The sequence below is a fragment of the Lepidochelys kempii genome, chromosome 7 (genome assembly GCF_965140285.1).
Source record: "Lepidochelys kempii isolate rLepKem1 chromosome 7, rLepKem1.hap1, whole genome shotgun sequence".
NCBI lineage: Eukaryota > Metazoa > Chordata > Testudines > Cheloniidae > Lepidochelys > Lepidochelys kempii.
The window spans coordinates 11,299,772-11,315,652 of NC_136386.1; the positions used below are offsets into that span (position 1 = coordinate 11,299,772).

General features: G+C 40.8%; 1 protein-coding gene across 4 annotated transcripts in view; it reads right to left on the minus strand.

Moving 5' to 3' along the window:
• Window positions 1–15,881, minus strand: part of SHQ1 (SHQ1, H/ACA ribonucleoprotein assembly factor) — a 107,893-nt gene that overhangs the window by 67,266 nt on the left and 24,746 nt on the right. The gene's annotated exons all lie outside the window — the stretch shown is intronic.

Sequence of the window (15,881 nt, forward strand, 5' to 3'; positions counted from 1 at the left end):
TTTACCAAGTGTGAGGTCAGACTAACGAGTTTAAACAGCAGGATACCAAGGGCGGAAAAATAACTTTTGAAGTGGTAAGGGAGTTGCCCATTACAACATTACATATCTCTGAGACAAAAAGCCTAAGTCATTCTTACTTTGATTATTATCAATCTTTTACTGAACACGTATTAACTCGACTTAGGGTTTAACTACACAGGGAAGTTTAATGTGCAGTAAGCCAGGGTGTGAATTTAAAGTACAATAGTAGCTACTCCGCACTAACTCCCTCTGTGGACACTCTTACTGTGCACTAAGAGTGCCCTCAGGTGGTTTAGCTTAATACTCTTCCAAAGTGCATTAAGCTAGTGAGCACAAAGGCTCTGTCAGTGGACACTGAAGTGCCCACACAGGGAGTTAGTGTGGAGTAACTAGTGCACACCTGTTACTGTGAGCTTTCTCCCCATGTAGACAAGTGCATAGGCTTTTAGGATTGCCAGTGCCCTGATAATGCAAGTTACTCTGCTTAGGCAGACCCATGTACCCATGTTAGAACCATTCTGAAAATGCCAGGGCTCAGTGAGGTTGCAGGGGTATCCTGTACAGAGCTTTATGCAAAATCAGGGCCAAAGACAGTGACTGAACATTTCTGAAGTTCTTACCAAGGAACCTAGATATTAGCATTCCCAGAGCAGTGGCAGGATAAAGAAATGATAAGAGAAAGAATGAAAACAAGAGTAATTCTGTCTCTCTGAACTCCGTCAAGTTTGATTTTTAGACTTGGATAAGGTTTAGAAGCTGTGCTGGTTGTATTGGCTGACAATCGCCTCCCAGTGCTGAATGAAGATCAAGAGTGAAATCCTGTCCCCACTGAAGTCCATTTCGCCATTCATTCAGCCTGTCACCCCCCAGTGTTCATGCTAATTTTTTTCTGTTGGTTGCTTTTGATACTGATGCTCTGAATGTCTCAAACCTTCACAGGAACAGACTGGGATTGGCTCTAGAACAGCTATTCTCCTTTCTTTTTTACATTACCCAGAAAAGAGGACTGGGCAATTGCCCTTCTGAGCCAAGGATTTTCTGACACAGGGTTCTATTTTCTCTCTTCCTGTTCCCTATGGGGGCCGTGAGGAGGGTTTAATGGGAAGGCATGGTATACCTGCCTTCCGCATGCTGTCAACACCTTGCTCTCTCTTCAAATCACTGGAGACATCTGATACAACTGAAAAATTAACCCAGATCCAGAGCCCACGGAGACTGGAATTAGATAAGGGCTAGGTGGTAGAGACTGAGTTATTGGAGTTAATTAATAGTAAGCATGCAGGAAAACTGAAGTTATTACGTACTACAAGAAGTACCCCAAAACTGACCACAGTTGTATTAGCGCCTTTAAACGAGGGAGCAAGCCTGCCATCTGCGACTCAGGTTCACAATTTGAGTGCCTTTTTGGTTCCCCAGCTGCTTTCAGATGTCACGTAGTAGCAACTACCAAGCTCTCTTTCCATCACTTGTACTTGTCAAGGAGGTCACGGCCTTTTCTTTCGTATACAGACATCACCAGGGCCAACTGTCTCTTTACAGTTTAAGGCTGGATTACACCAATGTGCTTCACATGAGGCTGTACTGTAAATCCATTTAGAATTTGTAGCTGGTAGAGAATGAGTCTGCCTACTTTCTAAGCATACTAAGAGGCTGCCTGCTTACTATATTATCAGTAGGGAATACATTACACTCATGCGTCCTGATTTGCATGGTCTGCCATTTTAGCTGTTGATTTTGAGTTCTAAAGAACTAAATTGTTTCAGTCTCAGCTATTTGAGGAGTCACGTTATTCCTTATGCATTAATGTTGCAGTTGCAACTTTCTGAGATGCTCAAGCTTACAGCCATTAAGTTTAAACAAAAAATGTTCTGGTGGCAAGGTGCTGTCTGGAATGTTGGAACCAACTTCCGCCTTTGCTCTGACACCACTCAGATTTGATTATCTTCAGTAATATGCTATTTTCCCATACTTTTCCACAATGCAGGAAGAGAAGCCAATCTGTGTTGCAAGGACCAGGAGAAGCCTATTTCAATGGGTTGGGAGGTCCTTTTATGACCATTTTAACTGAGTTTTGACTGTATATAGAATTATTGTTCTGCAACTAGTGCACTGTTACAGGCACTTTTATAAATATGAATAAATACAACATATCCTCTGTTCAGGTTTATTCCAAGAACAGATATGAATAACCGCATTTACTGCCCTACTGGCATTCTTAAAGTGTCAAGTAAAAATCATGTGTTTTGATTAGCTGTCGGGAGCAGAACACTAAGAACACATCTGGGTCCTGCAGATAGATGAATCCCTAGATAATGTAGTACTTGATATATTATGTTAGCCATTCAACACATCAGTAAAAGATTTTTGCTGTTAGATTTTCCAGGGAAAAATTTCTATCTGAATCCAAAATTGACTGTAGTGGCACAATCTCTAGTGTACACGTAGAAAATTAGTCCCACATATAAAATAATACAAGTCAAAATTTTCTGCTCATTTCTGCTCTCTCACAAGACTTGTTTTTTAAAGGAACCCAAAGGTAATGTTTCTGATCACTGCTTAAATGCAATGCAAAAGGACCCTGGAATTATCCTTAAACTACAGAAGAGATAGGATGACTGACCAGAAATGATCCTTGTGCAAACCTCAGGCTACGTCAACAAGAAATCTCTTTTAAGTCAAATTAAGAAGCCAAGGAACCTGATCTAAAAATTTTCATTAAGACTATCAAGAAACTTTATGTCAGTGTTTGAGTGGTGGTGTTGCTCGTGGTGTGGCAGTGTGTTGTTTAGCACACTGTCTTTTCTTCAGTTACCTTACGTAGAAAATATTAAGTACATTTCCTTAGAATTATTAGAGTATTTCTCATAGTTATATCACGTAAACAAATTTCTCTTTTATGCATAAACCCTTCTCTTTAACACAACCATGTCACATTCTTCCAACAATTCCAGTAAATCCAGGAAATGTGTGTTTACACTGGAATATTGCTCACAGTTTTTATACAATCCACATCCTCATGGTTACAATCTTCTCCATAAGAAGTGCAGTCTTCTTTATCCCAGGATCTTGGCACAAGAGTTGATCCAAACATACCATAAAATGTTACAAACATAATGGACACCAAAGGCTCCAGCACATACATACACACACACTCTCTTAAAGCATCAGACTACAAATGGAAAAAAAATTGTACATGCTTCTTTTTGAAAATCTTCAATGTCTCATCTACTTCATAAGCATTACATGCTTTGATTTTAGCTCTTTGCAAACTTCTTTGTGAACTAAACATTTCTGAGGAATGAAGCCAACTTAGTTCCAAATTCCCAGAAATTCAAGCTTTTGTTATGTCTTGAAAAAGTTGATCTCTTTCTGTTGCCATGGTTTAGTGAGAAATGATAATTTAGCAAGAATGATGGTAATTCAACCCTTATTCTCCATCAGTACAGAATGATTTAGCATCTATTCCTTATATTTAGATTCCAAAACTTACAAAGAGATCTTTTGTAAGTTTTGGAATCTCTTATTGACTTTTTCAGTGAATTATCTGGTTCATTTACACTAACTTATCTATAAGCCGCCATGTGCAACGTTTTAATACATTTGAAATAAATTGATTTCTGAAAGAACATACCATGAAAACATTTGCATTTTGCTATGCTAGGGTGGGCTCTACTGTGATATCCGAAGCTGTCGCATCAGGGTGTCCGCACTTACAGTAATATCAAATTGGAAAACAAGTCACTTTTAAATTTCAACTAGCTTCCAATAGAGAAACCTCAGTAAGAGGCTATTCTGAGATCTATTGCAGAATCATGTATAAATGGAAATTCCACCCTATCGAGGCCAACATAAAAGAGCACAAACTATGTCAAAATGGAAGACAGAAAAGCTGAAAGTGTAACAGGGAATCTAAGGATATGTCTACATGGCCTGCAGCAGCAAGTCTCAGAGCCTTGGTCAACAGACTCGAGCTACTACACTTACAACAGCTATGAAGACGTGGGAGTACAAGCTCCAGCCCAAGCTGCAAACCCACCCCCTCCTTAGGATTCAGAGCCTGAGCTGTAACATCTAGCTATTGTTAGCGTGGTAACCCAAGTCCGAGTCTATGATCCTGGACTCGGACACTTGTTGCTGCAGTCTGCTACAAACTGTGTAGATATATCCTAAAGGCAAACAACAAATCTTACCTTTTCAAGTCTTTGGTTAAGTATATCTGTGACAATCAGGGTCCAGACACACGGGGGAGACCATAGGGTCTCAACCCCAAAGAATAAGCAACTGAATCAACTGATTATATACAATAGTATTGTACTACAAAAGTGTATCGAATAAGGTCTTTTATGAAAGCTGGTGACACATTGGTCATGAATATTATTGCGTGATTAATGTATGGGTTGTGCATAAAGAGTTATGTATATGTGTTGGAAATATGTTCTTAAAATGTGTTTTGGAGACAGGGCATAAGTCAAGCCTGCCCTAGACAACGCAATGTGGATTTACCTGTCTGACTGGCTTGATTACAGGCAGAGGACAATGAAAGTACATTTACATAAAAGGTAAACAAAGTATTCAAGCAGATAAGTGTCAGTGGAAACAGCTCTGTGGGCATACTGGGGGACAGAGTACACACTCTCCAGGAAGTCTTCCTGGCTCTGTAGGCAGAGACAACGGACTTTGGGAAATATAAGGGGAGAAAAAAAGACATTCTAGTTATCTGTCACTTACGGAACAAAAGGGACGGCACCCTCTGATTCTGTGAACATTGGATCCTCTGGCCTGGAGGGTTAGAGATGCTAGTAATTTAATGCAAGAAAGAAAATCACTTTGGCAAAAATTGTAACTTCATAAAATTAAGTTTTAGTCTCTAAAAAGTGAGAGAGATTGGACACTTACAGAGAGATATCTCTGGGGAACTCAGGAACTGGTTCACCGAGTACTACCTGCAAGTCAAGGTTAAGACTGGCAAAGTCTCGAGATGTTTGCTGATGAAGCGGACAGACTGGTGTGGGAGGAAGCTGATACAGTCTAATCTTCAGCAAAGCTCATTCTTCCTAAGGCGGAAGGGTAAGAGATGGCTTATGGTTCTGGACTCTCCTGAGGAGCATATCAGTGACACAGTCAATTGTAGGATTTACATGCTGCTTGCTGGTTGACTGAAGTTCACACTTCAAGCACTGGTAAATTAAATTTTTAAGTGATTCAGAGTGAGAAGGCTGGGAACAATAAGATAAGGTTACAGTTTGTTGTTTTCTGTTTATTTTGGATAAATGAAATAGAACAAAGGAAAGCATTAGGTAAACAGAACAGCAGCAAGGGCAGTATGAACAAAGAAACGTATGCCAAATACACAAGAAATAAATTAGAAGAGTTCTGTGCAGACCTCTGCATCTTCTCTGCAGGTAAAAGGTTGGACGGCTCCATGGAGTGCTTCTGACAGGCTCCATGGAGTGCACCCGGCTCTCCAAAGCATATCTGCAGTTCCACAGCCTACAGTGATGGGAGGAAACAGACCCTCCAGCTTATAATGGAGCCCAGGATGGATATAGCTGGAGAGAGAAAAATTGCAACTGGAAACCTTTCAGATCAAACTACAGCAAGAAGAGAAAGGGAAGCAATGCCAACATGAACTCAGTATATGGGAACTAAAAACATAAAATCCTCAAGCAGTAATCGATCTTCCCCAAAAAACACCCATTTGGGACGCACTGAGCCCTGTACACAAACAGATACATTGTATTAAAGAATATTTCACTACTTTGAAGAGACTGTGTGAATTACATAAAATTCCAGAAGACACAGAAGTCTCCCTGCTAGCAGCAAAGCTCTTCGGTAAAGCATTAAGTGTATTTAATTAAATGGAAACTAAACAAGCTTCGATATAGAGTGAATTGTAAAGGGCTGTATTGCAAATATTTCAATTTGCCCAAAAATGTATACAGTAAGGTTTAGAATGATGAGTCACAGAGAATATGAATATAAGATATGTGATTCCATGAGAAAATGGGCAAAGGGACTGAGAATTATGACCATTTATTTGACCTTTTGAACAAGACGATTTCCTGAGTATATGCCCTAAGGAGATCAGAGAAGCCATTTGGGATAAATTCCTGGGTTCTGAACAGGAAGCAGCAGATCTGGTTGATTCCTATGCACAATCAGAGCATCACAATATCAGAGTCTGAAAATCTACAGAAGATTGCTACCTGGCAATAAGAGAGCTATTAAGGAGAATGATGTGTCAGAGAAGCTAAATAATCCCTCAGAAGCATCTGGCACTGCCCACTGTCATACAGAGGTAACTGGATTAGATGGACCACAGGTTGGCTCTGGTCTACCCCGGTAATTCCTATACTCCTATAGTTGCACAGCTGTACACACACCATGGTCAGCCATCAAATGTAACACACACACTATGGAGAATACTAGCTCGAACCTCCTTCTCCAAAAATCATAGGTCTCCACTAATTGAACAAACAAAGGATGCCCCCTTACGTGTCAGTAGCAATAGCTATTATATCCTCGTTACAGGCCAGTTGTAGAGTGAGGAATCACAAATTACAAGCAAACTCAGGTTTGTTTCCCTAGTAGTGGAAAATAATTCACATGCTTACTGGCCACAAGGTTAGACATGATCAGGGACAAGAAATAATCCAAACCTCGTGTTCCTAGCTATCTCAGTGGAAAAAGTAACAAACAAATGGCAAATGTTAACTGACTTTTTAAAAAGTTTGCCACTAATAAAAATTAATTGGAGTCTATATCTGAAATCTGGATTTTAGGAGGGAAGTGTGCGTGTGCAACGAATACTACATCTCTTACTGTTAATGTGAAAAGCAACATAAACCATGCAAAAAGGTGATCAAGCTCCCCAAGCCATAACAGTGAGAGGGCATGAATGACAGAAATATATGAAGAGGTATATGTTTTGAAGAGGACAAGAGTGTATCTTATAACATATATTCAACTGGAACTAATATATACAGAGAAAATTTAAGCTCACTAGAGGTTGGCAAAGAAGATTTGCAACAATTCCCCAAGGATAAAGTGGTGAGACATTCATTAATTTAGCTGATACAAAGTGCCAGGTGTCCTTAATAAAATCTCTCCCCAGAGGAAATATATTTCTTCTAGTTGACAAATAAAGATCTTTCCATTTATCAAGGACTTTGAATTATAAATTACCCAAGCCTGAGACTGCTCATTAACATACGAAAACACCTATCTAGTTATTCATATTATTTTTCTACTTTTTAAAAAATTCTGCATAGTTTAGCAGAATAAATGCATAACTACATCTTCTGCCTCTTTAAATGTGTGCTACGCACGCTTCTGTGTTATCAATGTGTTTTGTCAAACAATATTTTCATAGTATTTAAGGTTAATCTCCTGCAAAGTAGCATCAGCTATCACCTACTGTGTTCTACATACACAAATTCTTAAACTTGATTTAAAATATTTTATACATTAGTCAATGCCCAGATGATGTCTTATCGCCACAGTTTAACTACATGAGCATTTTTCACAAGCTCAAAATGTAAGAGACAGAACAAAAATAAAGGTTATCATGGCAAACTCAGAACAAGACACATATTACAAGAGATTATCAGGCACCTATTATAGAGCAACTTGATCATTTCCTTAAAAAAGAGCTGTTTAAATTAAACTAATTTTTTTAAAAAAAATATATATATACCGTTTCTTCAATGGTAACATGTAGTGGAACCAGCAATGACATAGGTCTGCACAGATAAGGTTTGGTTTTGGGGTTGGTTTTTTTTTTTTGGAGTGGCTGCACATTGTCAGGAACATATATGACTGTGTTTCAAATTGCTTCTTAATATTAGAGTCAGTATGGTTTAACATCCTTTAAAGGGAGCGAATAACTATCAAACAGTCAGAGTGTTTCACTGTAAATTCTACTTCCAGTGTTGCCAATGACTTTATGACACTGAGCAAACTCCTTAACCTTCTTGGTGTCAGTCTACACAGTTGTAAAATGGGTCTACTTCTGTGATATTATACAGCAATATGTATTATTATTATTGTGATTTCAACTGTGCTCAGACACTCCACTCAGGATCCAAAAGAGCTAGATGCTGTACAACAGACAATAAGAAAGAGTCTCTGCCCTCCGAATATTCAACAATATACCGTATTGGAAACCTAAAAAATACAAAGTGCATTGAGTTAAACATCTTTGCTGCTGTCAAACTCACCTGCCTTGTCCATCGCTCCAAACACATCACCCTCTTTACAGTCCCTTGAATGCCTCCACATCCATTTCAAACTCCATGTTCTCAATTTCAAGTTTCTGCTAATGCCTACCTCTCATTCCTGAATATTCATCACTCTCCTGTTTCCTACCAATTCCATCTCTCTCCCTACTTCCTTTGTCCTCTCTCCCACAAGCATTTCTACACCTTCTCCCATGCAGCCATTACATGGGAGAGTCCTCCATGAATCTCAACTTCTCTCTTCCACAAGCCCTCCCCAAAACTATTTTTCCACGGTCCATGAAAAACAAACCTGTAATTCTCTATAAGATGTATCAAAAAAGATATAATCCTTTCTTCTCCTTTATGTTTGTGTCACCTTTTTAGACTGTAATATTTCAGGAGAAGGAGCTTGCTTTTCAAATATATTAGCAAAGAGCCTAGCAAATTTTTGGTGGTACATAAATCATAATTTTTCACCATATGAAAAGTATTTGCTGAAGGGCAAATCAGTGCCACTAATGTCACCTATGCAGTGAATCCAAGGAAGACTTCAGAAGGCAGTAAGATAGCCACAACATTGTCAACCTGTGAAACTCCAAGTAACTGTATTTATTTGGAGCCCTTGTGGCACCTTAGAGACTAACAAATTTATTTGGGCATAAGCTTTCGTGGGCTATAACCCACTTCACCAGATGCATGGAGTGGAAAATACAGTAAGCAGGTATAAATATACAGCACATGAAAAGATGGTAGTTGCCTTACCAAGTGGGGGGTCAGTGTTAACGAGGCCTATTCAGTTAGGGTGGATGTAGCCCATTCCCAACAGCTGACAAGAAGGTGTGAATATCAACAGAAGGAAAATTATTTTTTGTCGTGCTAACGAGGCCAATTCAATCAAGGTGGATGTGCCCCATTCCCAGCAGTTGACAAGAAGATGAGAGTATCAACAGAGGGAAAATTATTTTTCTGTAGTGACCCAGCCACTCCCAGTCTTCATTCTGGCCTAATTTGATGGTGTCCAGTTTGCAAATTAATTCCAGTTCTGCAGTTTCTTGTTGGAGTCTGTTTTTTAATTTTTTTTTTTGTTGAAGAACGGTGACTTTGAAGTCTGTAATTGAGTGTCCAGGGAGATTGAAGTGCTCTCCTACTGGTTTTTGAATGTTATGATTCTTGATATCTGGTTTCTGTCCACTTATTCTTTTGCGTAGAGACTGTCCGGTTTGGCCAATGTACATGGCAGAGGGGCATTGCTGGCACATGCTAGTATATATCACATTGGTAGATGTGCAGGTGAACAAGCTATATTTTTTTGGAAATTTACAGGCTTATGGAAAGGTTCAGTCTTTAAAAAGAAAAATTGTTGCTGTTCTTTAAAAAAATCAGACAGACTGGTCACTGGTAAGCATGATGGATTACTGTAAATAAAACAAGTGACCCCTGGAGCATGTAAATGCTATATTAAATATATGTGTCAGCCTGAGTCTTTGAAGACTTTTGTATTGCCTAAAAAGGAGTTTTACTGTTGAGCATTTTGAAATAAAGTAAAAATGAACTTTTAACTAAGCTGAATGTGACTGTTACAAAATGTAAAGCCTTTCATCTGGATTCTATAGAAGCAAGACTCTAATGTGAACCTTAGCAGCAAGAAAGGGAGCCTTTCAAAAGTTTCCCCGTCATGGGAATGGCTATGTAATTAGGTAGGCTTTTTTTTTTTTTAAGGATTATTTGACTTGCCTTAGACATTGTAAGCATGAACAAAAATCTGAGACTGTCAGTTTAAGAAAAAGGTGCCGATCCCTGAAATGATACTTTTGACACAAACACAATGAAGATGAAGTCTAGTCTCTAATGTAGGGGTGCCAACCTGAGCCTGAGAAGGAGCCAGAATTTACCAACGTACATTGCCAAAGAGCCACAGTAATACGTCAGCAGCCCCACATTAGCTCCCCCGCCCCCGCTTCAAGCGCCTCCCACCCAATAGCAGCCCCACCAACCAGTGCCTCTCCATCCCTCTCAATTAGCTGTTTCATGGTGTGCAGGAGGCTCGGGGAGGGTGGGAGAGGCAGCAAGGCCATGGCAGGCTCAGGGGAGGGGGCAATAAGGAGTGGAGTGGGGACAGAGCCAGGGTTTGAGCAGTGAGCACCCCCCAGCACATTGGAAAGTCGGTGCCTGTACAAGGAGCCACATATTAACTTCTGAAGAGCCGTATGTGGCTCCGGAGCCACAGGCTGGCCACCCCTGCTCTAATGTTTCCACTGGCATCCCAAGCATTGTGCAGCAAAAGCAGTTTTTCAGTGATCTTAATAGCCTGATGACTGCCATTCAAGCTGAGAAGAAAAATCAGGAAGAAAACAATGAACTGGAGATGCAATGATTGCAATAAACAATAAAAATATAAGGGACAAAAAAGAAAAAAACCACTTAGGACAAATGAAACAGCAAATTAGAGGAAGACAAAATATACAGTGTACATAAAAGCTGAAGGAAGAGACAGAAAAGGTTAATTAAAAGTAGATTCAAGGTAAGAATAGAAAACAGCTAACGGCATTAAATGCTAATGAGACTAGCAGATCCAAAAAAAACTGATAATGAGATATTAAGAGAACTGAAGAGGTAAAAAACAAAACAAGGGAAAGTAAGCAAGGAGGAAAGTAAGAGCAATAAACAAATAAAATCTTCAGTTAATTATAATACCATGCAAAAAGATATCTGCATTTGTACTTACTCCTCCCAGTCAAAAACAAAAGTAATCAAATGTTTATTCTAAGAAACTATTTATCATTAAAAAAAATTCTCGACAAATTAGTAAAAGCAGTAGTAACAACAAAAATTCAGCTGCTTTTTAGTTCAACATTTTCAATAGGAAAGTAAATTAAATATCATACTGACTTATATCATCTTCCCATGAACTTCTACTAGCTTACACAGCATTTTACAAACCTTTGTTCATTAAAAGATCTTCTTTTTTACAAACGCAATATACTTTTCAATTATGTCCGTTTTCATCCATTCTCCCAGCAATGTCCTGCCATTGGCCAACCAGCTGCCAAGTTCCTTCCAGTACTGCCGAACCCTTGAGAGCACAGGTTATCCACAAACACAGGTGGGAGGGGGGCTGAGCAAGGGGAGTAGTGATGAGATATAGGACAAGTCTATACTAGAAAATTAAGTCAGCCTAAGTTACATCGACATACAGCGGCCGCAGTCATTAAATTGCTTTTGCATGTCCACATTATGCTCCTTGTTTCAGCAGTGCGCATCTCCAACTAGCAGTGCTTGCATCAATGCAAAGAGCAGTGCAGTGTGGGTAGCTATCCCACTGTGCACCTCACTACTATCTAGCACAGGCTGTTTTGGGAAGGTTTTGGAATGCCTCACGGGAGCAAACGAGTTGCACGGGGTAACTGGGAATATGGTTTCAATGTCCCATGATGCAGTTTTCTCCATCCCATAATTTTATCTGCATCCCAGAATGTTGAACACCTCTTTTGAAAAGCTCTACAATCCCTTGTGTCCGCCATCTCTGCAAGAAGCATGGATCCTACACAGCTCTGCACTACTGTGATGAGTGTTGTGAACAAAGAGTACCTGATCCTGCAGCATTTCCAGAGCCACAAGGAATATGAAAATTCTTTGCAGGCTGGCTTGCTGTGCACCATGAAAAGAAACAATTCAAGGTTGTTGTTGGCCATCAAAGAGCAGCTGCAAACAATGAAGCGCCAGTTCTGGGCCCAAGAAACAAGCACTGACTGGTGGGACCGCATCATTATGCGGGTATGGAATGACAAACAGTGGCTACAGAACTTTCGGATGCACAAGGCCACATTCCTGGAACTGTGTCTGGAGCTCGCCCCAGCCCTCCGGCACAGCAACATCAAAATGAGAACTGAACTGGCTGTGGAGGGCAAGTGGAGATTTCTGTGTGGAAGCTGGCAACACCAGATTGCTAACGATCAGTCAGGAAAACAATTTGGAGTTGGGAAATCCACTGGGGGGGGCGGAGTTGCTGTGATGCAAACGTGCAGGGCCATTACTCATGTCCTGCTACGAAGGAGTTTGACTCTGGGCAATATGCAGGACACAGCGGGTGGTTTTGCAGCAACGGGGTTCAGGAACTGCAGTGGGACAATAGATGGCATGCATATCCCTATTCTAGCACAGGACCTCCTTGCCACAAGTACATCAACAGAAAGGGCTACTTTTCTATGGTATTGCAAGTGCTGGTGGCTCACCGGGCACATTTTACCGACATCAACTTGGGATGGTCAGGGAAGATGCATGACGCATGCATCTTTAAAAACACAGGCCTGTTCAGAAAGCTGTAAACAGGCACTTTCTTTCCAGACCAGATGATTACCACTGGGGATATTGAAATGCCTATAGTGATGCTGGGAGACCCAGCCTACCCCTTATTCCCATGGCTCATGAAGCCATACACTGGCCACCTCAACAGCAGCTAGGAGCACTTCAACCACAGCAGGTACAGAATGACAGTTGAACGTGGCTTTGGCTGCCTGAAAAGCCTCTGGTTCTGTCTACTCACAAGATTAGACCTCAGTGAAAAAAATATCCCCATGGTTATAGCCAGGGCCATCCCTAGGGAATGGGGGGCCCAGGACATAGGTGCCAAGTTTCTATCTAGCCACGGGTGCTCCCCCCGGCTCCGCCCAGACCTGTCCCCACCCCACCTATCCCTCCCCTGAGTGCACTGCACCCTTGCTCCAGATGCGGCAAAACAGCTAATTGGCGGTAGGTGCTGGGATGGAGATGGAGACACTGATTTGCGGGGCCCGCCAGCAGGCAGGAGGCCCTTGGGGGAGGAGGAGGTTGCTAGGGGGGCTCCTCCTTGCTCCCCCCGCCCTCCCATGCCTCACTTCCCCGCCCACCTCCTCAGGAAGCACGGGGCCTCCCAAAGCACAGGGCCCAGGGCAGTTGCCCCAATTTGCCATACCCTAGGAATGGCTCTGGTTATAGCTGTCTGCTGTGCGCTTTATAATATCTGTAAAGCAAAGGGGTAGAAGTTCCTGCCAGAGTGGAGGGTGCAGGTGAAACAGCTGTGTGCTGATTTTTAACAGCCAGATACCAGAGCTATAAGAAGAGTTCGACCTAATTACGACAATCTAAGCGCTCCACCTCTCACAGAGGTGGAGTTATTATGTCAGCGTCGCGGGCGAGTTACATCGGCAGGAGCAATATTTTAGTGTACACGCTTACACTGTTAGGTCGCTGTAAGCTGCCTTGCGTTGCCCTAACCCTGTAGTTTAGACCAGGCCATACACTGGTGCTACTTCAGCAAATTTGCCCTAGTGATTGTGTCAGAAATGTGACAGAAGAGGGCAGGCTACAGAGAGCATAAAGAAGTGGAGAATAGGGGTTTTCAAAATTGCTCTCTGAAGCTCTGCTATGGAGTTCTTGCTTCTACAGCCTTGAACCAAGAAAGAATTTTTGCTTAGGTATGGGCCAATTCAGCAAGGTATTCAAGCACATGCTTAATTTTAAGCATGGGAATAATCCCATTGATTTCAATTGGACTATTCTCATGCCTAAAGTTAGGCACATCTTTAACTATCTGGCAGAACTGAGATCTACTTGTCTTGATAAGAAGTAAGAAAGAGTGAGTCTAGGCTACCCTCAGTTCTGTGAAGAAACAAAGAACTTCTGGTGGGAGCCTAGAGGGGGTGAGATCTTTCCTATTTTGATACATCTAGAATATCCTGTTAGGTTTGCAAAGGGAGAAAAACACACAAGTAATGTATCAGTGGAGGAATCATTAAGAAAATTTTCTAACTAGAGTCATTATTCTCCTATACTTATTTTATTCTGACACCACTACTTTGCCAGTAATGTACAGCTGTATAATCATTACTGGGGTTATACATATACATTATATATATATTTATTTTAAGGGTTATACATTAATTAAGCATGGCGAGCCCATTCAAACACTCTTGTCCCATAGTTGAACAGTGATAGTTCTTCACCTGCTTCAACACGTTGAAGGTGCATTCACCTGAAGCCACTGATGCAGGAAAACTGACAAAAATATGCAATGCAATTGTGATATTAGGAAACACCCCACAGAGTCCAAGTTCAAATATTTCTTGAAGCAATTCCTTTGGCTTGCAATCCAATTTAAAGTTTGTGGAATATATTTGTTTGAGGAAGATGACCTCGTCACTGAGATCTTTTGAGATTTCTTTGTTGTACTGTTGCTGAAATTGTTCAGCTACAGAAAGCAGATCTTCATTACTCAGTCTATTGAACTTCCAAAGAAACCCAAAAAGGGTACAAATTAGTTGCAGTGACTCAAATCAACGTGTAAGACCTAAGTGAATAGAGTCAATGATGACAAGGAAGACATTGACCCTATAATGCTGCTCGGCATCGAATTCAGGAGGTAAGTTGCGATTGGTGGAGAACTCAGATGAAATGCCAGTACTCTGTGCTACTAATTTGGACTCAGTCAGGATCGCATCCCATCGATAAGACTTTCAATGTTATCCCTCTCAAAATCAAGTGTAGCATTGTGTGCTTCAATTACCAGGTTAGTTTGGTGGATCATTGTAAGTAGCTTCATCCACAAAGATGACATCAGAATGTATTCAAATTTAGATGTGCTTTTGAATAGACTGAAGTTCAGTTCGAGCCTGTGCAGTGAGATTGAGAGATTCAAGCTCATTTAAAGACTCTCTCATTGAATTCAAATGCTGCACAACTGGTTGAACACCATCAATCCGTGCAGACCATCTAGTTTTGGACATCCCATGCAGTGAAACAGGAAGATACTGCTTCAGAATTTACCACCTTTGTGGACTGCTACTGAAGAGATTGTACATTTGTTGAATAGTTCCAAAGTAATTGCCTCCTTGCATGATTCAGCACAGTCAACACCTACAAGGCTAAGTCTGTGGTTTCCACAGCTGAGGAAAATACAGTTTGAATTATGCTCAAGCAGAACTGCTTGTACGCCTTTGTACTTCCCAGCCATATTAGATCCATTGTCATCGGCTTGACCAATTCAGACTTGAAAATCTAACTTAAAACCTTCTAGAACTGCTAGTACTCGAGCAGCAATTTCTCTTCCAGTTTTTCTCATGAAATTATCAAATAAATCTTTCTTCAATTGAAAATTTTGAGCTGTCTACAATCCTAACCTATCAAATAACCATAGTAGTCTGTTCTTTGTGAGAACAATCTGGAGTGGCATCAACAATGATTGAAAAATACTTGACATTTCGAATCTCATCAAGAATGGCTGTTTGTATGAATGACCCACATAGCTCATTAAACTCGTTTTGTATGCATGTGGAGAGATAATGGACTTGCATGTGCTTTTGACTCTCTTGCGATTCTCAAACACGTTTAACATGCTCTGATAAAACTGGGTCATATTTGCTGAGGAGCTCAACTATGCCCAGAAAGCTTCCATTTGCACGATCACCAATATGTTGACTGGAACCAAAGAAAGACAATTCCCACTCAGAAAGAAAAAGGATGACATTCAGGATCCGCTCAAGAAGTTTTTTCCAGTTATTAGTTTCTGTAGAGAGTTCACTCAAAAGTAAATTCTCAACGTAACTTTCAGCTAATGCTGCCCTACTGGCTGATTTCCATGCAACATAGTTTTCTTTGTGTGACATT